Here is a 25,335-nt window from a genome sequence, read left to right as displayed (position 1 = left end):
CAGCTGCCAGCGCACTTCACCGTGCCAGGCCACAACTGCGCCACACCACACAGCTGTCAGCGCACCTCACCGTGCCAGGCCACCACAGCATCACACAGCTGTCAGCGCACCTCACCGTGCCAGGCCACCACTGCGTCACAACACACAGCTGCCAGTGCACCTCTACATACCCGACCACCACTGCATCACACAGCTGCCAGGGCACCTCACCGTGTCAGGCCACCACTGCGTAACACCACATAGCTGCCAGCGCACCTCACCATGCCAGGCCACCACAGCGTCACACCACACAGCTGCCAGCGCACCTCACTGTACCAGGCCACCACTGCGTCACACCACACAGCTGCCAGCGCACTTCACCGTGCCAGGCCACCACTGCGTCACACCACACAGCTGCCAGCGCACCTCACCGTACCAGGCCACCACTGCGTCACACCACACAGCTGCCAGCGCACCTCACCGTACCAGGCCACCACTGCGTCACACCACACAGCTGCCAGCGTACTTCACCGTGCCAGGCCACCACTGCGTCACACCACACAGCTGCCGGCGCACTTCACCGTGCCAGGCCACCACTGCGTCACACCACACAGCTGCCAGCGCACTTCACCGTGCCAGGCCACCACTGCGTCACACCACACAGCTGCCAGCGCACCTCACGGTGCCAGGCCACCACTGCATCACCCACCTGCCAGCGCACCTCACCGTGCCCGGCCACCACTGCATCACACAGCTGCCAGCGCACTTCACCGTGCCAGGCCACAACTGCGCCACACCACACAGCTGTCAGCGCACCTCACCGTGCCAGGCCACCACTGCATCACACAGCTGTCAGCGCACCTCACCGTGCCAGGCCACCACTGCGTCACAACACACAGCTGCCAGTGCACCTCTACATACCCGACCACCACTGCATCACACAGCTGCCAGCGCACCTCACCGTGCCAGGCCACCACTGCGTCACATAGCTGCAAGCGCACCTCACCGTGCCAGGCCACCACTGCATCATACAGCTGCCAGGGCACCTCACCGTGTCAGGCCACCACTGCGTAACACCACATAGCTGCCAGCACACCTCACCATGCCAGGCCATCACTGAGTCAGAGATTAAATAAAACCTCACTCGCACCAAACAAATTTATATTTCTAAATATCACAACATGATCGAATTTAAGTCATTTTAATAACAATGAATAGTCACCTAGGCGTTACAATATAAACATTTATATTGATTTAAATAATGTTTTGATTTAAATCGCAAATGCGGGTTTAAATATATGTGTTTTTTGATTCACAATCAGACAAATGCAACATAAATTGATATCTTTGTCTTCTAAGTATCTTAATAAACTTTCAGCATAGCTTTCTCCCCGTTTAGATTTATTTTGGGATCAAACGTGGAAAGATTAGATTGTAATCGTTTTTATTTTTTAAATACATTTTAGAAAAGTGTAATCTATACTAAAAAGCTGTACACCACCTGCTATAAAGATACATATTGTAATACTTTCGGGTTCGGATAGGACAGACACAAGAACTCAGACTTGCGGAGTTAAAGCAAGTTAAAGCCTTGATTTTATATATCACCTTTAAAAGTGGCATCTCAAAGCAAAGTAAATACCCAACACTGATTGTACCCATCTGTCATGCTAATAAAGCAGCTTGAATTGAATTGAGAGAGGGGGGGGGGGGGGTGTATATTTGCTTTGTGTATAAAGTACATTGTGAATGTTTTCACAGCCTTCACTTTGTCGTTTTTATGCCATTTTTTGACCACGCACGAATATTCCTATGTCCGTATCTTCGCAAGGGAATCAGTGCGAATTTTAATACTAATTAAATGACCGCGGGCACTTTCCACCCCCTCTACATTCTCAGAGTAGAACAGACTAACCTTCTAATGAAAGACGGTCCACCCCCCACAGACAGGAAAAGTGCCCACAGGCACTTAAACTTAATATGGTCAGTAACAGTAAACAGTAACATGGTCAGAAGGAGCACGTACAAACGTTTCCGAAATAACGTTTCCGCCAGGGGAGGGAGCAACATAATGCTTTATGTTGAAAATTGAGGTGGATTTTGTTTATGATAAACAGGATAAACTGGGATGGGAGGAAGGTTTGGTTTTGCATAAGGGGCGGGATTATGATAATTGGAGGACTTTGCGAGAGTAAAATGGTTTGATATATTTGATTTTGTATTGTGGTTGTTATCTATGTTTTTGGTTGGTATTATGTTTATATGGTTGTTTTTGTTGGTTGGTTGTTATTATGGTTATTAATAATACGATCTATAGTTGAAATCTGAGCCTAAATAAAAAGAAAAAGCAAGTGATTAGGTTTATGAGCAATCTAATTACTTATTCGTTTAAAACGCTATATAAAATAAAGTTTATTATTAATTTGCTGGACAGAGCGGTGAACATTATTATGCATAAGACAAAGATAACGATCCTGATCAGTTTAGAAATCTGTGTACGCTGTAAGGTTTTTACTTCTTAAACTTTTAAAATACACGTTTTGAATAGAAAGAAATCCTCTTCCTGGTACAGTATGTATAGCAAACCAGCACGTCTTTTTTCTCCAATCAGAGGGGTGTCAGATGGTGTCAGCCAATCACCATTCTGAAGCCCTACCATAATCTCTGGTATGGGGAGACCCCAGAATTCTGTCCCATAGTTTAGACAGATGATAGATACTTTTATTGATCCCGTGAGGGAAATAAAGTAAATCATTTTCATTTTAGGAAATTATTAAACGCTCGGTTAAAAGCAAAGGAGATTGTCTGTTATAGTGGACATAAAAACAAGAGTTCGCTGGCATTATATCCTGGAAGACACAGACCAGCGCCAGACCGGTAAAATGCCTGATGAACTAGGGATTGGACAGTTTCCAAGTACTTGTACAATCGATGGAAATGTTCAAATAAATGTGCAAAAGAAATAAACAGAATAATCATTTATTTCTTTATCATATTGGGTAGCTAATGTCCTCTCTTTGCTAGTTAGTGGCTGTGTTTCTGCATTGGGTAGCAATGGGTGACTGTTCTCAGGCGGAAGATGTAAACAGCTTAATGTTCGTGTTAAATAATTTTTTTAAATTAAAATTCATTCTATACAGCAATCGCATATTTGGGTACCGTTTCATAAAACTTTCATGCTTAAAATGTTTAGGGAGAAATGGAAGACTGGTGTGTATTTTTTCTTTAAACTACCAAGACCAGCCATACACAGTACAGTTTACATACATACAGTAATGTTTATGTTCCTAAATTAATATCGTTTATGACCTTCAGATGCGTTCTGCTCCTCTTCTTTTTATGCTCAGCTACTAAAATTTCCCTTTAGTGGTAAAATCCATATAAATATTCAAAACTAAGCGGATTAAAATGTGCACAGTAAAGACATTAAATGATTAAATCTTTGCACTACCAACCAATGCACCACGAGTGCCCCTGTCGGTCATTTTGGCCAGCCAATCACTTACCGCGGTGCCCTGCGGTGGCTTGTGGGTAGGTTACTGTACCGCGGGTTTTTACCGCGCATTTTGAATGGCTGCATCTGTAGAGCCTTTTGGTAAGCATGAAGTCGACATGAAACCTGATAGGAAGCCAGTGCAAGATTAGGTATAATGTGATCATTTGCACGAGACCTGGACAGGATTCTGACTGCCAAAGTCTGGACATACTGAAGTTTCTTCAGTGTGGATTTTGATATCCCAGCAGGTAGGGGGTTACAGTAATCAATTTGAGAGAAGACAAAAGTGCTCAGTTTTTTCTTTTTTTTCTTATTAGACAAAAAAATACTTACATTCACAAAAAATAATTAAAACACAACAAGAAAAAAAAAGATTAATTCAAAAACTTCCTACTTATATTCATAACATCCAGTGCCATTCAAGTATGTTCTCTAACGGGCCCCAAACAAGTTTCCCCTGTAAATTATATGAAATCTTATCAAATTTAACTTGTGATACAGCCTCTTTAATACATTCTTAGTACGACGGTCCTGTACTGTCCACCTTTTTTCACAATATTATTTTTTTAGCAATAATACAGATAGTCAAGAAAGTATTTTTATATTGAGTTGCTGCTTTAACCTTTGATAAAACACCAATGATACATGTAATGGGAGTAAGTGGAATTGAGATATTTAGGTACCCGAGAGCTTTCCCCACTGTGGAGGTCCATAATGACTGTTGTGGTGTCTCCGGGGGAATAGATAAATGTAATAAGTACGAAAGTACTCACACCACAAACTCTTCTTTTATTTTCGTGAGGTTTCTTCCTTTTCTTTCGTTCGTCCGTCCGTCTTCCAAACCAGTCTGCAATCCGTTTTCTCTGTCCTTGTTCAGTCCGTGTTCCAAAAGTTCGTAAAATCCAACAAATCCGCGCCGAGTCCAAATCACAAGCCGTATACCATTATCCTTTATTTGTTCCGAAAATCCGTTGTCCTTAAATCTTTATTCACTCCAACCAAACTCCCCTATCTTCTCCAACACGCATTCACCTACTGGCTTCCGCGCCGGTTCACTGTTTCCGGGGCATATATATTTTGTTTCCTGATGAGACCCACCTGCGTCTCGTTGTCTTTCAGCCTGAGCCCTTTCCATCTGCGGGTCAGCTGGTTTCTCTTAGCGGCCATCTTGGTCAGGTCTAAGTCGAGTACAGTGAGCAGATCGTTCCTAAAATACCTGTCCTGGATGACCCTCCCTCTGGTCCTCTTACATACCCTCCCCCTGAGATCAGCCCTGTCCTCGGGCTGTCTGGAAAAGAAACAATGCATTCGGGAGAGGGCATCGACATTACCTTGTTTCCTTCCTGGTCTATAAACCGTTTGGAACTGAAACCTCTGGAGACTAAGGCCCCATCGCGTAATCCGATCATTTTTGTCCATGTTCCTTAACAACCAGGTTAGTGGCGCATGGTCAGTATACAAGATGAATCGTCTTCCCAATAAATAATATTTTAAATAATCCAGGGCCCATTTTATCGCAAGACACTCCTTTTCGATTGTGGAATAATGTTTCTCTGCAGGGCTTAATTTACGGCTAATATACAAAATGGGGTGCTCTGATCCTTCAATTTCCTGCGACAGTATGGCTCCAATCCCAGTGTCCGATGCATCAGTTTGTATCATGAATGTTTTGTTAAAATTAGGTACCTGTAAGACCGGCTGCGATGACAAAGTCATTTTTAGTTCTTGAAAGGCCCTCTCTTCCCTTTCTGTCCATTTTATTTTTTCAGGGCAACTCGTCTTTGTTAAGTCGTGCAATGGGGCGGCAATGGCAGCAAATCCTGAAATGAATCGACGATAGTAGCTTGCTAATCCCAAAAATGTTCTTATTTGCTTCTTTGTAGAAGGTCTAGGCCAGTTTCTAATTAACTGTACCTTCTGTTCTTGTGGCATGATCATTCCCCTCCCAATCGTATAACCGAGATAATTGGCTTCCTGGCTCCCTAAACAACATTTTTTTGGATTAGCAGTTAATCCTGCTTTCCGCAAAGCTCCGGTTACTGCTCCCAAGTGTAGTAGGTGTTGTTCCCAAGTCGTGCTATGAATTACGACGTCATCTAGGTAGGCAGCCGCAAAATCTCGATGAGGTCTGAGTATGCGGTCCATTAATCGTTGAAACGTAGCAGGAGCGCCATGTAAACCAAACGGAAGGACCCGATACTGGTATAGCCCCTCCGGGGTGGCAAACGCGGTTTTGGCTTTAGCTTCTTCGGCTAGGGGTACTTGCCAATATCCCTTCGTAAGGTCTAGCGTACTGATATACCGAGCGTTACCTAATCGCTCGATTAGCTCATCTATAAGAGGCATAGGGTATGCGTCAAACAACGAGATCTCATTTAATCTTTTGAAGTTATTACAGAACCTAATAGTTCCGTCTGGCTTGGGTATCAGTACTATGGGACTAGCCCACTCGCTATGGGATTCTTCTATTATCCCCATTCTTAACATTTTTTCTACTTCTTCCTTAATTAGTTTCCTTTTTGCTTCAGGTACTCGATAGGGGGCCAACCTTACCCTTTTTCCTGGTTCCGTGATAATCTTATGTTGAATGAGGTGGGTTCGACCAGGACTTTGGGAAAAAACATCCTTGTTTTGCGACAGGAACTCTTGTAATTCTTGCTTCTGTGCCGGAGCCAGGTCCCCCACAGCGACGGCACCCGTTTCTTCTTCCAAAGGATCAGGGGAGAAGTGGGTGAGCAAAACTTCTGCACCATGCCATCTCTTTAGTAAATTCACATGGTAGATTTGATGGTGTCGTCATTTGTCAGGTTGCTTAACTTTATAAGTGACCGGACCCATTTTTTCCACCACCTCATAAGGCCCCTACCAGGAGGCCAGGAATTTACATTCCGGGGTCGGGACCAATAGCAATACTTTGTCCCCTGGCTGAAATTTTCGCACTATAGCTCCCCTATCATAAATTTGCTGTTGCTGCGCCTGGGCCTTCTCCAGATTTTCCCTCACAATGGGAACAACAATGTTTATTCTTTCCCTCATTTGTTCCACATGTTCAATGACAGTCTGTAATGGTGAAGGCTGATGCTCCCAGGACTCTTTGACCAGGTCTAATAATCCCCGTGGTCTCCCAGCGTATAATAACTCAAAAGGAGAGAGCCCAGTCGAGGCTTGCGGTACTTCTCGGATAGCAAACATTAGATAAGGGAGCAATTGATCCCAATTTTTGCCATCCTTTTGCATGGCCTTCCTCAGCATGCTTTTCAGGGTTTTATTGAAGCGCTCCACTAGTCCGTCTGCTTGCGGGTGATAAACAGAGGTTCTGATTTGATGAATACCCAAAAGCTTACTTAGGTCTTGCATGACCTTTGACATAAAAGGAGTCCCTTGATCGGTTAAGATCTCCTTAGGGATTCCCACTCTAGAGAAAACGTGTACTAGCTCTCTAGCTATGTTTTTGGCCGTAGCTGCCCTCAGAGGAATGGCTTCGGGGTACCTCATGGCATAGTCCACTATCACCAGTATATACTGATGTCCCTTTGTAGTTTTAATCAGTGGTCCCACTAAGTCCATACCAATCCGCTCAAAAGGAGTATCTATTATTGGGAGGGGAATCAGAGGGTTTTTATAATAAGGTTGTGGGGCAGTTTTCTGACAGGTTGGGCATTCCCGACAATATGTTTCGATGGCCTTGTATATTCCGGGCCAGAAAAATCGAGAAAGTAGCCTTTCAGCCGTTTTCTTCACGCCCAGGTGTCCTCCCAAGAGGTGGCTATGGGCCAAATTGAGGAGTTTCGACTGGTAGGCTCGGGGAATGAGAAGTTGCTCCACTTCTTCTTGTCCTCTCTTCTGGACCTGATAGAGGAGATTGTTTTTTTTACCATAAAGTAGGGGTAATTCAGGGGACTATTATTATTACATAACTCCCCCTCAATTTTTCTCACATGTCCCCATGCATGTCTTAAATTCCCATCTTCCAGCTGGGCCGTTCCGAACCTACCTCGATGTTCGGGTGGCTCCCAGTCTGGTAAATCCATATTTAAGAACTCATCTCCAAGTTCCGAGCCTTCTCCTGGCTGGTCCGCCTCTCCAGGGGAATCTGTGTTATCATCTGAATCTCCTGGACAGGGGAGTGGTTCTTGCCTAGCCAACTGGACAGTATTCAAAATTTGAAGAAAGTGGGGACAGTCACGACCCAACACCACAGGGTAAGGCAATTGTTCAACCACCCCTGAAGTCGAACTATACATTCCCATTTCTGTAGTAATGGAAACTTTCACAGATGGATACACCTTAGTTTCCCCATGAATGCACGTAATAGGTATCCCCACTGCTTGCCTGACCTTGGTTCCTTCAGGTAGGGCTGAAGAGGTCACCAGGGTCACCATACTTCCAGAGTCTAACAGGGCCTCGACAGGCTTTTCCCCTATCTTGATTTTAGCGATGTGGGGCGCCTCACAGGACAGAACACTCGCCGTGAGGTAGTTGCATTTGGCTTCCTCTCTGGTGTCCACTTGCATAGGTTCACCCCAGTTGGGACACTTACTGGCCAAATGTCCCTCTTTATGGCACTTAAAACACCTACGGGTCTCTTTCCATGGTCGGGGCCTTTGAACCGATCTTTCCTGAAAAGATGTTGTAAATTGAGGAGGATCTCGATGGTCCTGGTACTTCAGTGACCTCATTCCATTCCCTGAACTCTCAGGTTTCCTCCTCTCCTCTTCCTTAATCAAGGCTTCTGTGGCATGCTGTCGCTCCACTAAATCAACAGCCTGGTCTAAGGTCTGGGGATCCCCATCACTCACTTTTCTTTTCAAGTGAACAGGCAGACTCCTCACAAAGTGGTCCAATACTACTCTTTCTACCACTTGCCCCGAGTTTAGTTTTCTGGCTGAAGCCATTTCTTCACCAGATGAACTAGGACAAACATCTGAGATCTGGCGGGCTTGTCCATTTGATACTTCCAGTTATGGAACCGGACTGCTCTTATCGCCATGGTTACCCCTAATCTCTCCAAAATCTCCTTTTTTAGAGTTTCATAGTTCTCTGCATCCTCTTCTTTTAAATCGTAATAAGCCTTCTGGGCTTCCCCAATTAAATAAGGCACTACTCTCCCTGCCCATTGCTCTCTGGGCCATGCATTCCTGGCAGCTGTTCTCTCAAAGGTGGTTAAATATGCTTCTACATCATCGAGCTCCGACATCTTTTGAAGCCCAATTTCTTCCATCTTACGGGGTTCTCCCCCTGTTACCAAGGACCGTCTAATTTCTTCTCCTAATCTTTGCAATTCCCCTCTCACCAAATTCTGCTCTTCTATAATTCGTTGATTCGTCTCCGTTTGAATCTTATTAGCCTCCTGCTGTGCCTGTCTGGCTTCTTGTTGTGCCTTTAAAGCCTGGAACTGATTTAGGGTGGCCTGGGACAGTTGTTGTATTAATTGTTCCATTGTTCTTAGCGAGAGTTCTTACCCAAACCGAGAGAAGAAGAGGAAAAAAAATAAATAAATCAACTTTTTATTTCCACAAGTCTTAGTCACGATCAGCGGATGCCCGCATCCTCCACCAATTGTGGTGTCTCCGGGGGAATAGATAAATGTAATAAGTACGAAAGTACACACACCACAAACTCTTCTTTTATTTTCGTGAGGTTTCTTCCTTTTCTTTCGTTCGTCCGTCTTCCAAACCAGTCCGCAATCTGTTTTCTCTGTCCTTGTTCAGTCCGTGTTCCAAAAGTTCGTAAAATCCAACAAATCCGCGCCGAGTCCAAATCACAAGCCGTATACCATTATCCTTTATTTGTTCCGAAAATCCGTTGTCCTTAAATCTTTATTCACTCCAACAAAACTCCCCTATCTTCTCCAACACGCATTCACCTACTGGCTTCCGCACCGGTTCACTGTTTCCGGGGCATATATATTTTGTTTCCTGATGAGACCCACCTGCGTCTCATTGTCTTTCAGCCTGAGCCCTTTCCATCTGCGGGTCAGCTGGTTTCTCTTAGCGGCCATCTTGGTCAGGTCTAAGTCGAGTACAGTGAGCAGATCGTTCCTAAAATACCTGTCCTGGATGACCCTCCCTCTGGTCCTCTTACACTGTATATGCCGACAATATCATAATAAGTGCAATAGTGTTACTTTATGTGTGTTACATTTTGAACACATTCCTGTATTATACCACTTCATTTTTTTCACTTTTTCAGGGGTAAATAAAGTCTATTTAAAATTTTGTACTGAAGCAGTTTGTTATGTATAGCTCTTAATGGATAACTAACCCTACACAGAGATCGACTTTCCACTGAGATGCACAACTACCAAAAGACTTGTCAGACCTTACATTGAGAAGGTTGTAAAATGTCCGAGCCTTCACTTGTATGTTAGTCTGCAATAGTTTATTGCTGTAATTATCCAGTTGCTGGTTTAGTTCACTTAAAGGAAAGGTTTTAGACAGTAAACTTAAGTTTTGCATAATTTACAAATTATTTTGCTGGAAGAGATGTTTGATGAGATAATTCAGAAAAAGACAACAATTTGATATCTCTAATCATATGACCCAATTTACTAACACGTACTTGGATCCATAATGGCCAATTAATTGGTCTTGACAGTATAGTTAGTCTTGATGATCTAAATAATGGTTGATGTACAGATAATGAGGCATCATAAGATAATTAATTTTAATATTTTAAAAGAAGAGCCAATTGGTGTTTTAATTAAGGGTTTTGGACATACCTTGCTATAATACAAACTTTCTATGGAGATACCTAGCTCCGATGCTGTATCATGCTCAATTTGTACCCAATCATTTTCTATTTCTGCTTTAAACCACTTCTTTGCTTGAACTGAGCCAAATGCCAGATAATAATTATAACATTCGGTAGGTCTAACCCACGTTTATTTTTTGCTGCACTAATGTCAATGGATAATTTATTTTAGTTAGTATTGACATCTTAACTATATTAATTCTACCCTACATGGAAATAGGTAAACATCTCCATCTAAGTATGTCTCCATTTATCTTAATTAACAAGTCTCTTAAATGTACATGTCTGGTAGCTTTTAGACTTTATTCGCAGCCCCAGATACCCTATCTCTGTTGTAACTCATACAGGAAGAGCAATAGTATGGTTCAATGATAACGAATTGAGATACATAAGCTCTGTTTTGTTCCAATTGACCTTATAGCCTGACATCTTACCAAAACTTTCAATAACATCTATTACTGCAGAGATTGATTTGTGCACATCTATTTAAAACAGTATAACATCATCAGCATATAGAGCGATCTTATAAACATTTTTATGAACCTATATCTATATCTTTTATCTGTACTGATGCTCTTATTTTGCAGGCTAAAGTTTTGAGTGCTAAATTAAATCGTAAGGGTGAAAGAGGACCCCCTTGTTTGGTACCTCTATATAAACAAAAAGGTTTGGATATACAGCTGTTAGTCACTGTAGATGCCTGTGGACTGCAATATAAGATTTCAACCCATTTATTGAAATTTGGGCCACAATCAAACAATTTTAACACAGTAAATAAGTACATCCATTCAACTATGTCAAAGGCCTTCTCTGCCTCCATTGTGCATATAGCTGATGTTGATTTACTGAGTTTAGCATGATAAATCAAATTAAACAGCTTTCTTGTATTATCTAAAGAATATCTATTTTTCATAAATCCTGTTTGATCCTGCTGCATGATGTTTGGTAGCACCTTACCAAACCAATTATCGAGTATTTTAGCTAGAATCTTATTGTCCAAATCATTAAGCTTATTGGGCGGTAACTACTGCACAATGATGGATCATTACCCTTCTTATATACAAGGGTTATTAGAGACTCCCTAAATGATAATGAAGTTGTATCTGTTAACCACATATTATTAAATGTTTACAGTAAGATTGAACTAAGTATGGAATGAAATATCTGGTAGAACTCAGCCAAATACCCATCGGGTCCAGGTGATTTATTGTAAGAAAAGGAGGCAATGGCTTCTTTAACTTCTGATAAAGTGAGAGATGACTCAAGAATATTCCTATCTTCTGTACTAAGCTTTGGGAACTCTGTATCTGCAAGAAAGCACTGCATATCTTTCAATGTGCTAGAGGCTTCAGATGAATATAATTTTTCAAAGAAACTAACAAAGGTTGAATTTATTTCTTTCTGATCTTGGGTAATTGACCCATCCATTTTCTTGATGCAGTATTGCGCATAAAGCGCTTTTTTAACCTGGCTGCAAGCATTTTCCTAGCATATTCTAGGTGTTTTATCCAATACAAGATCGCACTGGAATGGTGATCCACATAGCTACACGCTAAACGCTCATAAAAACTGCATTTAGAGGGTTGATGTGCTGTTCCCACGTTCATCAAAGCATTTCAGTTTTTTTTACCTGCATGAACTGTATTTTGTGGAAGAAGGGAAAAAAATTAACTAGAAACTGGCGATTGTTTAATGGATTTGGAAATCCACATGGTAACATACTGTATATTAGCCAAGGAGAAAACACCTCACCAATCTAAGACGCTTTATTGAGATTTGAGACTCCAGCCTCATTGTTCCAACTTTGAGTGTTAAGTGTTGTAAATCTACATGTTTACAAATTTAGTTATTTAAGTCTTGTTAAAGTGTTTTGTGTAAAAAATGAAAATTTGGTTTCCAAAGTCACATGTAATATGAAGTTTGAGACAGTTTTTGATGAAATATCATTCATATATGGGAGGTTACAGGACTACTTCTGAAGTAGCAATATCAGGTTTGGTGAGATTTTCACTCTTCACTCTTAAAATCATCAATGGATTCTTATTAAGTGATGGTTTCACGATTAAGGTACTAGAAAACAAAAAGGCGCTTTTATTAACTTTTTATTCTTTACCCGATCTTGTATAAGATGTTTCCTTTATGTTGGTGGTCACTATGCTTGAAGCAGTTAGAAAACGGATGGTTTGGCAGATGCGTAATTGTAAAAGCTTCCAAATTCAACATGGAAGACATTCTCTTTAAATGTTGTTTAAGAGTGTAGCCCACACCCAAATTCCCTCCCCCACTGAGAGGATATAAACACTAATTGAGAAAGCTTATGTGAAGACAAATGATTAGCAATCGATTATAAATTATATAAAAAAGATTATAATGCTCACACATCTGAAGAAGTAGAATTCTTCTGAAAGCTGAAGAGTTGTAGTGGAGTTCAGAAACTTGTTTTTATTTTTAGCTGTTTTCAAAATTTCCCAAAAGCCATGTCATTTCTATGTGTCACAGAAATAAAATGTGTTTAACATGGGAATGTTTACTGACAGTGTTGCACTTCATATATACAAAAGACAGAGCACATGCGGCTTTAGATTTTTTTTCCAAAAAGAGGAGTGTGACGATATTCTACTGTTGTTAAAGTCAATGCTACTTGCACGGGAAATATTATTGCATATACAGTACAATGCAAATTACAATATTAATATAGTGGCAACATTTTTCCCAAAATAACTATTGCGTTTAAACACAATAATTTTTTCAGATAAACAAGATACTTTTCTGGTATAAACGCAATACTATCTCTTATAAACAAGATTTTTTTTTCTCTGTGGCATTAATAAGCTTCCATACTTGAGTGCAGTGTCCTACATCACAAACTATGAGTGTTTCATTGTCCACTGTAACAGCAACAACAGCAAAATATAGTTAAAATGGGCATGTCAAAATATTTCCAAAATAACCACAAGTGAAAGAATTAATAAAATCAATGCAGTTGTTTACAAGAAAATGGAATACGGTACCACTACCAGGTATGCTGTATAAATACAGATCCAGCCATTAAAAATGTGCGAATGTTGTGTTAATTTGCAGTGTGTGGACCACAAGGTCCACATGTTTTTTTTAAATAGGGCGCAATACTTTGTAAAACTGCCAGGTGGAGCAGGGAAAGCTTAACGTCTCAAGAGCAGCATTTGGGCTGTCGCCAGAAAACGCCTCGTTTCGAATCCTGGTCAATGCTGAGGGACAATCTTTTCCTAATTACAGAATTTAAGTTGTATACTGTTTAGACTTTTAATATTTTTAAACTATGTATTACATCATGTTAAACATTAAACTTATTAAAACAAAGGTATATTTTATAAAAGCAAGATTGCTCAGTTGAACAAAAGTACAGTATTCCACCTTCTTCATAAATATATTATGCATCAAAGTCTTTAACTTGGCAACTTACAGTAAATTATGGTTTTAATGTGCTTGTTCTAACATTATAACGTTTATATACTGTACATTTTATCTTTTTTATAAAAATACATAGAACACCACTTGCTGTTATAGTAAAAAAATATGTACTGATATAATTCCACTTGATAGTTATATTAATATGGAATCGTGTAACTAAGCAGCTAAAATATCACAAGTGGATGTTTTGGAAACATTTTGACATTCGTTTAAAAAAAAAAAACCTTTATTGTCCTTGTAGTGGTAATGGGCAAAGCACTGTAATGTAGCACGCTGCACCCAGGCGGTTCAAACTCCGATCAGAGAATTACTTTTGGTTTGTTTCTTATATAGCCGAATACATAAAAATAGTCCACTATTATAGCTTGTTGGTGGCTCCAGCTTGAATGCGTGTATCTGGATAAATAAGTGATGTTTTTTTTTATTAAGGATTTCTTCGTGGAATTCTTTACTAACCGAAGAACAGCTTATCAATATGTTGAAACGTACCATAACAATGGACAGACGTGTTACACCTTTAAGTGAGCCAGTGACTCTCTTTGTTGTTTACTAATGTATACTGTCTTGATGCCAATGTTCTTGTTACGTGAACAAGAATAAGTGCTCGTTAATTAAACTCCAAGATCCTGACTGATTTGACTTTGTATCCCCCTCATTTAGCTAAAACGGAAAAAGAAAGCATTCATTAGTTTAATTTATTGGAGGACACTCTGTTTTATTATCAGACACTCCAACACAAACTTGTGTCATACAGTGATATAGACGTGGTTAATGTCACCACCATTAAACAGTGTGCTTATAGCGCAAATTCTGCTAAACTAGAATAACAATAATTGCTTATATAGCGCTTTTCTGGACACTCCACCCAAAGCGCTTTACAGGTAATGGGATGATGCGACCTGGATGATGCAACGGCAGCCATTGTGCGTAGGAACGCTCACCACACATCAGCTATCAGTGCGGAGGAGAGCAGTAATGAAGCCAATTCATTGATGGGGATTATTTGGAGGCCATGACTGATAAGGGCCAATGGGAAATTTGGCCAGGACGCCGGGGTTACACCCCTACTCTTTTCAAGAAACACCCTGGGTCAGGACCCAGATAGTCAGGACCTCGGTTTTACGTCTCATCCAAAGGACAGCACCTGTTTACAGTATAGTGTCCCAGTCACTATACTGGGGCATTAGGACCCACATGGGCCACAGGGTGAGCGCCCCCTGCTGGCCCCACTAACAGCTCTTCCAGCAGCAACCTTAGTTTATCCCAGGAGGTTTCCCATCCAGGTACTGACCAGGCACACACCTGCTTAGCTTCAGTGGGTTTCCAGTTGTGAGTTGCAGAGTGATATGGCTGCTGGTAGAATTAGAAGCATTGCAGAAGGTGATATACAGTACTGTACATTATTTACTGAAGCACCATTTAGTTCAAAGAAGGAAATGTGTGAAGTGAGTGCTGAAACTTCACCAAACATCACATGTGCTGTTTAGCCATAAACAAGGACTGGTGCAATAGGGTTACTAGACACAAGAGGGCTTGGAAAATGCTGTGTGGCACAGGGGGAATTTTTCTGTAAACTGAAGAGTTATATACTGTATACGTGGTGTATCGCCTCTTTTTACACTTGTAAGAACATTCCAATGTTAATGCGATATGGAAGAAATATTAATAATGATTGGCGAGCTGTAAAATGAGTAACAGAGCAGACACGTTGAGTCTTGTCTTTTCAACTTCGAATTTAACCTTTAGAGCAATCATTTTGCTTATATTTCTTACATAACCGTGTGTGTGGAAATAGTTTGTTATTATAGCTTGTGGCGAATGCGATGTGCCTCTTTCACTGGTTTCCATCTGCATTAAGAACATCTATATTTGGTCTTAATACAAATTTCAGTAATTTAACTTTAAATTTGGATTAAGAAAAATATTACATACATACTGTATATATTTATATATAAATATTATATTGTTACAACTTTGGTTGACTTGAGAAATGTCTCTTAGATTTTAGATAGTTTGTCACACTGGGAAGAATAAACACTTCTGACATCAAAGCAGAGAGGATGTTTCCCGAGTTGTGGGGGGTCCCTTAAGCAGAAACAATAGTAAAGTTTATCTTAGTATGCCTAGGCAACTTGTGGATTAATGATTGCAAATGAGCAGAGCAGAAAGACACAGTATAAGTTGACATTAAGAGCACAAGAGAAAAGGGAGAGAAGGGGGGAGAAGTAGGAGAAGGAAGAAACAAGGAGAGGTGCAACAGAAGAGAGAGAAAAGAGAGGAGACCAGAGGAGTTGGGACTTGAAGCTTGTGCCAGATGAGAGCTCCTACTTCCTACATCCAAGTGGATGCTGTACATTGGTGGTGGTGGAGGCGAGTCCCCATTACCTGTAAAACACTTTGAGTAAAGTGTCCAGAAAAGCGCTATATAAGTGTAAGCAATTATTATAATTATTAATTACTTCTTGATCCAAACAAAAACTGGAGCTAAGTATTTGAACCTTGTTAGAGCATGCTATTCTGTATTTTGAGGGAACTTGAGTCTCCCGGGTAAAAGATACTTCAGTTAGAAACATCTTTCCTGATTAGGTTGTATTTTATGGATAGGGATATAGGCTCCCATTTGTTTTGTGGCATCCAGGGTGCAGAGAGAGAGATTTAACTGCAGGTTACTTTGTTTTTAGTTAAAAGGCAGCTCATCTCTTGTCTGGCCTCTGTAGGCATATTAAAAGTTTAGTGCTTAGTAGCAGTCTGGGGTTTTATGGGTGACCAGAATGTAAATAATATAATAATAATAAACTTTATTTTATACAGCTTCTCAAAGCACTTTAAAGAATGACAACAACAATAAATAAAAAGAATACACAAGATAAAACACAATTACAATATACAGAGGAGACCGTGGATGGTGGTACTTAAAAAAGCAGAGGGGTGAAGAATGGAACCAGTTAAGTAGTCTCTTCTAAAGAAGAAGGTTTTGAGTCTGGATTTGAAGGAGTTTAGAGAAGGTGACTCTCTGATATCCTTAGGCAGAGAGTTCCAGAGCTGGGGGGCATAACTGGAGAAGGCCCTGTCATCCATACAATGTAGATGGGCTTGGGGGACAGTTAGTAGACCAGAATTAGAAGAGTGAAGGTTGTGAAGTGAGAAGTAGGGTGATAATAGTTCAGACAGGTACTGAGGTGCCAAGCCATGCAGAGCCTTATAGGTGAGCATAAGGATTTTAAAATCCACATGGAATTTGACAGGAAGCGAGTGCAAGGACTCCAGGATAGGAGTAACTTGCACTAGACCTGGTCAGGATTCTGGCTTCTGAATTTTGGACATACTGCAGTAGATGTTCAAAGTAGATTTAGATACCCCAAGTAGAGCATTACAGTAGTCAATTAGAGAGAACACAAATGTGTTGATCAGCTTTTCGGCCACAGTTAAAGATAGCATAGGGCTTAGTCTAGCGATATTTCTGAGGTGAAAAAAAGATGTTTTGACAATATGCTGCACATGTGGGTCGAATGTTAAGCCAGAATCGAATATCACCCCAAGGTTTTTAAATTTAGACTGAAGCTCAAGTACAGGACCATCTATAGATAGGGTTACAGGATTGGCTTTACGAAGTTGATGGGGGGTGCCAATAAGCACGACTTCAGTCTTGTCACAGTTAAGATGAAGGAAATTTTGAGTCATCCAAGTTTTTATGTCAGAGATGCAATTAGAATAGAGACAGCCACATCAGTGTCAGGTTTGGTATGGATGTATATTTCACTATCATCAGCATGGAAATGATAGCTGAGGCCATGTGATCTTAAAAGCTGACCACGTGGAAACATGTAAATGCTGAAGAGCAAGGGGCCCTTTATTGAGCCCTGAGGAACACCAGACTTAACAAGACCAATTTCAGACCTGTACCCATTAAGAGAGACAATGTGGCAGCGATCAGTGAGGTAAGACTTGAACCATTCGAGAGCAGTGTCAGAAACTCCAAACACAGTCTCAAGATGAGAAAGTAAGATGTCATGGTCGACCATGTCCAAAGCAGCACTGAGATCAAGAAGGATGAGTATAGAAAGAGAACCAGAATCAGAAGCAATTAGAAGAACGTTAGTGACTTTGACCTGGACAGTTTCCGTGCTGTGAAGTTGACGGAAGCCAGATTGGAGGGCTTTGAAAAGGTTATTTGTCATGAGGTGGTTATGTAACTGGAATGTGACAGCAAGTTCTAGAATTTTTGCAAGAAAGGGTAAGTTGGAGATGAGGCGAAAATTGTTAAGGTTGTCGAGAGCAATGTTAGGCTTTTTTGGCACAGGGGTAGCAGCAGATAGCAGCAGTTTTGAGGACCATTGGTACAATGCCAGTGCTCAAGGATTTATTTATAATATCGAGGACAATGGGACAGAGAGAAGAGAAACAGGACTGAAATAAAGTGGTGGGAATGGAATCTAAAATAGATGTGGTGGGTTTCAAATGTGTAACTAGTTTATGGAGGGATGCTGAGTCAAGAAGAGAGAAGCTGGAGAGAAGGGAACCAGAAAAGTTGGATAAGGAGTGAGGAGGTATGGAAATGATATGTGTCGTGGAGAGAATGTGATGCCAGATATTGTCTATCTTGGAGCTAAAAAAAATCTAAGAATGTGTTGCAAAGTGGCAATGAGGCAGGTAATGTGGTAAAGCAGTTTGGCTTTAGCAAGCTGTTGATGGTGGAAAAAAGATGTCTGGGGTTGTTATGGTGATTTTCAATGATGTTAGGCCTCTGAAATGCCTTGTCTGTAAATACTGTATATAAACTAACATGTTTTTGTAACAATATAATGTAACTTGGTGTGTTGTATGTTTTGTGTCTTGTGTAGTTTGTTGTAATAAATATTTGTTTTAGCCAAGTGTGCCTAGATTATTACTCTTCTTAACAAAGCTGTGCAAGAGAATAAAGAATTCACATGCCTCTAGGTATACCAGTCGCTAGGGTATATCGTTAGAAATCACGTACAAGTTGGGGGTTATGAATAATTATTTCAATCATTGACTAAGCCGCTTGTTCAATTCCTGATTTTCACCAGTTTTATAACCCCCCATTTGTAACAATATATAATATATTGTTGCAGCTTTGGGTGAATGAGAAGTGTCTCTTAGATTTTAGATAAAGTTTGTGACACTGGGAAGAGTAAACACTTCTCACTTCAAAGCAGAGAGGATGTTTGCTGAGGTCTGGGTGGGTCCCTGGAACAGAAACAATAGTAAAGTTTATCTTAGTATGCCTAGGCAAGTTGTGGATTAATGATTGCAAAGGAGCAGAGCAGAAAGACACAGTACAAGTTCACCTTAAGGAGAAGCAGGAAAGAGAGGAAGAAGGAAGAAACAAGGAGAGCAGGGAGAGGAAAGAGGAGTCCAGAGGAGTTGGGACGTGAAGCTTGCGCCAGGCAAGAGCCCTAACGTCTTGATCATCTAAATCAAACCTGACTGGAGCTAAGTATTTTAACCTTGTTAGAGAGAGTGTGCTTTTCTGTGTTTTTAGGGAACTTGGGTTTCCTGGGTAAACGATACCTCAGTAAGAAACATCTTTCCTGATTAGGGTGCATTTTTATGGATACAGATATAGGCTCCCTTTTATTTTGTGGTATCCGGGGTGCAGAGAGAGACAGATTAACCACAGGTTGTTTTGTATTTAGGTAGATGGCAGCTCATCTCTCTATAGGCATATTAAAAGTTTAGTGCTTAGGAGCAGTCTGGGGTTTTCTGGGTGACCAGAATGTTAGGCCTCTGAAACACCTTCTCTGTAAATACTATATATAATGTAACTTTGTGTGTTGTATGTTGTGTGTAGTTGAGTTTTTGTGTCTTGTATATTCACAAAATTAACAAATCTGTATATTTTGTATTATTAACAATATTAATAGTTATACAGTATACGATCACACTGCCGTTCATTGCTGTGTGCGCTACTGTTTCAGTATATCTGTGGATCTGACTTTATGGGATTGGTATGTGTGGTACAGGGGGAGGAGAGAGCCAGTGGTATTTTGATTATACTGTGAATGAGCGCCTGAGGCGTATCATCCAGCTTTCTGAATTATAAAAAATAAACCTTTGTTGAGTTTGCATGAGAGCCAAAAGGTACCTTTTGAGAAGTCGTGTACTGCTTGCAAAGTAGCTGATTTTAACAAACAGCTAATTTTGCTTGAAGAATTTTAAAATCTGTCTATATTGTAGCTTTAATTTTTTTTTGCGGCTCTATTAGAGTTTGTATTAACAAACTGCAAGCTTTTGAATTAATTTTTATCACTTTCATCTGTCCGGGGTTGGGGGCTGGGCAGAATAATGGAGAGTGAAATAAATAACCACCAGCACTGCCAGCACTTCCCTTTCCCCCTGGTGCAAGGTGACATGTGGTGATAGGCGCTGGCACTGGCTAGCACTAAACAATTCCTCCCAAGCTCTTTCAGAACGTCTTGGAGATGGTCTGGAGGTTCATTCATGTTATTACATTATTATTAATATTAATAATTAATAATAGTTGCTTACACTTATATAGCGCTTTTCTATATACTCCACTCAAAGCTCTTTACAGGGAATGGGGACTCCCCTCCACCACCACTAATGTGCAGCATCCACCTGGATGATACGACGGCAGCCAAAGTGCACCAGAACGCTTACCACACATAAGCTATCAGTGGGGAGGAGATCAATTCATAGATGGGGATTATTAGGAGTCCATGATTGGTAAGGGCCAATGGGAAATTTGGCCAGGATGCCGGAGTTACACCCCTACTCTTTTCGAGAAATGCCATGGGATTTTTAATGACCACGGAGAGTCAGGACCTCGGTTTTACATCTCATCCGAAGGACGGCGCCTGATACAGTATAGTGTCCCTGTCACTATACTGGGGTATTAGGACCCACATGGACCGCAGCGTGAGTGCCCCCTGCTGGCCCCACTAACAGCTCTTCCAGCAGCAACCTTAGTTTTTCCCAGGAGGTCTCCCATCCAGGTACTGACCAGGATCATACCTGCTTAGCTTCAAAATATTTGATATTTACAATGATCAGAAATATAGTTTTCATAGTATTTTATTGTGAGAGAATCACAATTGTATTTGTCATTGTATTAACAGTTACAGCAGATATTTTCACACCTGTTTTTTATTATACTGGGAGTGTGAAAATTGAGTGACCACCTGGGTGTACAGTGAGATTACTGAGATGGATAATTTTAGTAAATATGTTGACAAATGTCTAGATTTTCGGCTTCACTAAGCAAGATAAAATTGTATCCAGCTATGAATTAGCCCCCATTGCCCCCATGATGTTTTTGGGAAAGGGGGTTAGTGGGCAGCGTCCCTCGCAGTGTAGTGGCAAGAGTGTTAGTTCTAATATAATAGCCTATTACTTTGATCTTGCAAGTATGTATTTTAAACATCTGTAATCGCTATTCTTACAAATACGTTTTGTAGTGTTATTCAGTTTGTATCTGCGTGTTAGTCGTTGGGCAAATGTTCAAAGTGAAAATTCTTCCACGAGGAGGGTACCTTTAAAGCGGAGAAGATGGCACCAAACCTTTTCGGCTCTGTATGCTGCTTAAGCCATTCCTCTTTGGCACTTTAGCCATAGAGGTGGGAAGACGCCTCCCCCCCACTCCCGCTTCCCTCTGGTTGCTTGACTTGTCCCCATTTTCAATACTTCTGTGTCTGAATCACAGCGGGTGAGAGAGAGTAATTTTAAAATATATTGTACCTTCATTTTTTATTTTACTTTGGAATTTATTTATTTTCTGATAGTTAGATTTAACATATATTTCAAAGTCTTGTAAATTATAACATAATAACATCACTTTATTAGCCCTTTACAATTTCTTGCATTAGGAATTGTCTTGTCGCCTACCCCAGCTTGCTCTCCATGAGACACACAGACAGGGAGAGAGCCTTGCTCAGGAGCCCAAAGGAGTAGGATTCCTCTGCCGGCTGTGGGATTTGAACCGGCAACCTTCCAGCCACAGGCACAGATCCTTAGCCACAGAGCCAGCGCTCCGCCCATTAATATTTTTAATTTTTAATTAATTTTAATATTTATAATTAATTTAAAATTAATATTTTTACAAGATGTGGAAGAAGTGCAACAATTTATTACAGTGAAAATTTTAATATTATTGATTATTAATAGATTAATAGATTATATACTAATTGTTTAAGCTAACATGCTAATACAATCGAGAATAGTCTGTGGTATTTGTATGGATGAAACTTTTCTAAAATTTATTTTAAAAAACTATTAAACTATTTAATCTTTCCACGTCTAATGTCATTAGGAAGTACAATAAGCCCCTGCTTGGTTTAGTGATGGTTTTAAATTTAAAACTAACTGGTGAGAAAACTTTGTTTAATGATCAGTAAAAAACTTTAAGTTAAAATAAATTATTTACATTCCATTATTAAGTTTTAAAGGCAGATACGCTCAGTGCCATAAACATTGCAAACTGCAGAACAGTCTTTATTGCTGAGCTCCAAGCCTCCTCTCAGTGCCGGGTCTTTTCTGACGGAGGTGGGTGGTGCACTATTTTCTCAGCCACCTGCTGATCTGCTTAACACAATAGGAAGAATGGAGAATGATTTTATCTGTAGGAAATGCATGTTGAGTTTACAAAATTAAAAATTTTGTGTTTAAAATGTTTAATTAAAAAGTAAAAAAACCTTACAGCTTACACAAAGATTCTAAGCTAATCACGAGGAAGAAAAATCACCCATTTTGTGCATAAAAAGTGTTTTTAACTATCTAAACCCATTTTTAATGGATTTTAGAGTCATGCAATTTGTATTTTAGGCAGGAACACATAATTGTATCTTATTTTTGATTTTCTTTCTAGAATCAGTTGCCCATCGTGCCATACAATATTATGTTACTGTGTTATGTTTTTTAGAGATTCTGAACATTTCAAATGATGCATAAAAATGTAGCATAATGCTATGAATAAGTGTTATGAACTCACTTACACTTGGGATCCGCTTTATTCAAACTGAGGTTTCTAAAAATGCAACCAGGTACTAGATATTGTTTAAATAAAAGCTGTCTTAAAAATCTCGATCTTTAAAATGCCTGAAGGCTCTGTGTCATTTTTCAGCAAAGTTATTGATATTTGAAAAAACATGTCTCATAAATAGGTATTTTAATAAGAAAGTGAAGGTTATGAAAACCGGAGAAAACAAGTGACTCTGAAAAAAATACAAGAAGTTTATTATGAATAAATTAATACTGTTAGTAATGATACATTATTATAGTTTCAGTGGTCTTTTTAATACCACTTTATTATTAGTGATTATATATTATAATATATAGAATATCATCTTAAGGCTTAAATTTCCCCACAGAAGAAAGTGATTTGAATTAAATTGAATCTGGTTGAACTGGTTTATACTCCTACTGTTAACAGTATACACATTTGCTCATTCACATTTTTGTTTCATCATTAATATCATTTAACATTGAATATGTTGTGATATAAAAACAATAAATAATTATTAATATAGTATAAATAATATTTACTATTTTGTTTTAAAGACGTCTTTGTTTGTTAGAAGAAAAACTTGTGCCCTAAACAGGTATTGAACTCAAATCTCCTAGATAGGGTCTTCCATATTATAATGTTATTAATAATCATTTAATATTGTTAATAGTGATCAGATACATTATTATAGTTCCATTTCATTGGTATTTTTGATATTGCTTTGGTGTTCATGATTATAATTGTTATACTATTTCGTTTGAAGAGTTTTCTTGATTTGCCCCATTGGGATGCAGTATTTTGAATTTAATTTAACCCGTTGAAATGTTTTTTACTCCCACTGTTGACAGTATTCAGTTGCTCCATCATATTTTCAATTTATTTCTTGAACACGTTGTGATATATATATAAAAAAAGTCAATATAATGTACATTATATTTACTTTTTTTAAATGAGTCTTTATTTGTTAAGAAAAACATGTCTTAATAGGGAAGTGAACACTGACCTGCAGGTTGATATGATATAATGATATGATATAAGCACCTAATTCACTGTACCAAAGAGTAATTTAGAAACTGTGTTGAAACGACCAGGTTAAAATGTTAAATTAATATTGTCATTAATTTCTTTACATAGCTGATTCCACATTATATTCTCTATTAAGCAAATTCTAAAAAGTATGTGTTTTTTAACCATGATAACAAGTGCAAGTATTCATAGAAAAAGGTTAAAACATTATAGCTTTTTATAAAGTATATAAACTTAATACAGTCAGAACGGGCATGTCAGAACTTTTCCAAAATAACCACAGTAAGTGACAGAGTAAAAGACTTCGATGCATCAAATGTTTATGAAGAAAGTGGAATACTGTTGTGTATTTTTTATTTAAACTACCACTATCAGCCATATACAATTTGTATAATATACAAATGTTCCTAAATTAATATCGTTGATGACCTTCAGATATGTTATGCTCCTCTTAATTTTATGCTCAGCTACCAAAATTTCCCTTTAGTAGTAAAATTCCATATTAATATTCCATATGAAACGGATTTAAACATGCACAATAGACAGATTAAATGCAGCAATCATTTCACTAGCAACCAATGCAAATCATGTACTGTGGTAGTCTGTAGATCAAATCCAGCGGTACAAAGTTTTACAGTGCATTTTGAATGGCTACATCTGTATATTATACTTATTTATATCATCAAAGATGTTCAGAAACTATTTTATTTCACCCTTTCTGTAATCAGAAACATCATCAAGAAATACAAGTTAAGGGGAACTCTTGAAGTCAAGGCAAGATCTGGAAGACCCAGAAAAATCATCTGATAGAACTGTTCGTAAACTGGTCAGATATGCAAAGCACAACCCACATATCACTGCAGGAAGTTTTAGCTCATACAGGAGTAGTGGTCCACAGGTCCACAGTACAGTGTTCACACAAAAATGATCTGCATGATTTGTCAGAAGGAAACCTTTCCTATGACCATCACAAAAGGCAATGTCTGAAGAATGCAAACAATACTTAGATAAGCCAGAAACTTTTTGGAACAAAGTGCTGTGGACTGATGAAACAAAGCAAAAAGACAACTCTATCTGAGCTGGAGGGGGTGCTGTCAAAGAAATGATAAGATTAGATAATGTTAATATCATTAATGTTTCTGGTTTTCTGATAAATTTAATATGCATTTTTATTTAATCACAGCATAATTTGTCTTAGATATTTTTAAGTTACATTGTTAGACTATAGCAAACCAAAAATTAGAGAAATGAACTTCAGAGACTTAGCAGCTGCCCAACTCACAGACATGTTTCATACTGTGAAACTATTGTGCATCACCATTTGAATGAAGACATACTGCATCAGATAATGCACAGAGAACATATTTTTATTAAAATTCATTTTATATCTACAATGCACTGTGTTGGATGAGCTAGCTTTAGAAAGTCAGCAAAATGTCCTGATTTGGGGGCATAGCACACAGATCTGTAATGAGGGGCAAGTCATAGCAAGCAGGTGGGAGCTGGAACACGTGGAACATGTAAGCTCCACAGTCACTAGGGGAAACGTCAGAGTTTGAAAATACCATTCAGTTTGTTTTTCTAACTGGCCTATCAGTTGTTTTATTGACAACAAAGACTTAAGGCTAGTGATGTCATGAAACCAAAC

General features: G+C 39.4%; 1 protein-coding gene across 1 annotated transcript in view; it reads right to left on the bottom strand.

Moving 5' to 3' along the window:
• antxr2a (ANTXR cell adhesion molecule 2a) overlaps positions 1–25,335 on the bottom strand; it is a 234,761-nt gene that overhangs the window by 92,516 nt on the left and 116,910 nt on the right. The window lies entirely within an intron of this gene.

This window comes from Atractosteus spatula, chromosome 3, assembly GCF_055471065.1.
Source record: "Atractosteus spatula isolate fAtrSpa1 chromosome 3, fAtrSpa1.hap1, whole genome shotgun sequence".
NCBI classification, from domain to species: Eukaryota; Metazoa; Chordata; class Actinopteri; order Semionotiformes; family Lepisosteidae; genus Atractosteus; species Atractosteus spatula.
The sequence above is the reverse complement of the archived record's forward strand: the minus strand, read 5'-3'. Positions and strand labels throughout refer to the sequence as shown.